The sequence below is a fragment of the Rhinichthys klamathensis genome, unplaced genomic scaffold (genome assembly GCF_029890125.1).
Source record: "Rhinichthys klamathensis goyatoka isolate OS25496 unplaced genomic scaffold, OSU_Roscu_1.1 h1tg000505l_1, whole genome shotgun sequence".
In the NCBI taxonomy this organism is placed as follows: Eukaryota; Metazoa; Chordata; class Actinopteri; order Cypriniformes; family Leuciscidae; genus Rhinichthys; species Rhinichthys klamathensis.
The window spans coordinates 131776-133963 of record NW_026606986.1 but is presented as its reverse complement, the minus strand read 5'-3'; positions in this window follow the sequence as shown (position 1 = coordinate 133963).

Below are 2188 nucleotides of genomic sequence, written 5' to 3'. Positions count from 1 at the left end.
TCATGCCTGGTGTGTGGTTAACTTGCATCAACAGAACATTCAAAGGCTTCCTTATTACCAAATCTCTGATAAGAAACAAGTGAATAGTATAGTCAATAGACAATAAGCTTATAGTCAATAGTAGAGAGCTATTGACGCTTCACATTCTGAGGAAGATCCTCTGCAAACAGCTTCGGATATAAGTGTTTTTGTTGTAGCCTACTTTATGGCTGGAGCTGTTTTTACCAACCTGGTTGTTCATAGTAGTGATCAAAGGCCACCAAGAAATGTTCTACTTTTTACGGAAATCTATATACAGATGAAACTCGAAAGAATTAGAATATTTCGCTGAATTAGAATATTTTGCATGCCACACCGCATTGAGGCAGTAATTCATGCAAAAGTGGCCCAAACCAAGTACTGAGTACACATGCATGATTATACTTTTCAGAAGGCCGACATTTCTGTATTTAAAATCCTTTAAAAAAAAAAAATATTTGATTTCATGTAATATTCTAATTTTGAATATGGGGTTTTCATAAGCTGTAAGCCATAATCATCAAAATTATAACAAATAAAGGCTTGAAATATCTCACTTTGCATGTAATGAGTCTACTAATATATTAGTTTCACCTTTTAAGTTGAATTACGGAAATAAATTAACTTTAGCTTAATATTCAAAGAGTTTCACCACATTGTTAGTGCAACGGGAACAATAATAAAAAGGTGTATTCACACCAGGAAAGTCCGATAGTTCACTTGCTTTGGTCCGGACCAAATAAAGTGTTTTTTTTTTGGTGTTTTTTTGGTACGGTTCGCTTTCACACTGCTCTTTTTGCAAGTGAACCAAAATGTGTAAACAAAACCACACGTGTGCTAAGGTCGTCCATTCATTGGACAAGGATTCTCAAGTAGGGAAATCAGGAAGTGCAAAAAAGGCTAAGCATGGAGATATTTCGTACTGCAATATTTGTTATTTTACTAATTTTGTGTTATTCTGTAAACGCAACATGAAGAAACTGCGCAGAAGACGGATAAGGTAGAAAGTTTTCATTCATAGAGAGGGGCTATGTTCACACATTCAAATAATGAGATTATTATTGTATATACTGCTAACGAGTGACAATGTTAACGCTTGCGATTAAATTTGTCCAGTTTAACGCAGCGTCATCCTTGTATTGTAACTAACGTTACATTATATGAACTGCAAAAGCTTTTTTTTGCATCTATGCGCGATTAGACTAAAGAGAACGCTCTGTATGTGAATGTCCTGATGCACACACTCATTCATTCATTCCATTCCAATGATGCACACACGACGCGCAGAAAGACGCGCAACAGTAGCCTATCGTGTGGCCAGACAGCGCGCCGGAATGGAATTCTCTTTCGCACTTGAACAACAATAACACAAACCATTATGCCACAATCTCCGACTACGGAAGCCTTTTAACTCAAAAGCGCAGTGCTATCTTGCAATTGGGTCGGTTCATGTTCACACCGTAAACGAACCGTACCAGAGTTCGTTTGGAACCGTACCGAGACCACCTCTTCAGCTGGGTCTCGGTTCGGTTGTTTGGTCCGCACCCGAGTTCGATTGCTGTATTCACACCTGCCCAAAAGGTCCGCACCAAGGGGGGAAACGAACTAGAGTTCGATTCAAACGAACCAAACAAGGCAGGTGTGAATACACCCTTGTCTCTTCACACAAATGTGTTTGTCCATTGATGAATAATTCCAAACAGGAACATGGGAATTAAACATGTAAAATGCTTAAGGCCTGGTCTCACCGACAGGGCTTCGATTTATTCAGCATTACGCTTTAGTTTAATTAAGACATTTCAGTAGTTTTATAAATGTGCCTTTACTGATATGAAAAAAAACATTACTGATGTGCTCTGACATATTTTAAGAGATGTCAGTGACAGTGTAAATTGCTTTTCAGATCAAACATGCATTTTAGACTGGGACTATGCCTTGTTTGTGATACTGGGAATAAGAATATTATTAGTCTTATAATTTCTTGGAGTTTCATTAACTTGCATCTCGTTCCAAAACTATGTGGGGCATAAAAGAAGATATCTTGAGAAATGCCTTAGTGTTTTTTGTTTGTTTGTTTTTTTGGCCATACAATGGAAGTCAATGGTCACCAGAACTCTTTGGTTACCAACATTCTTCAAAATATATTGTGTGTTCCACAGAAGGAAGGAAG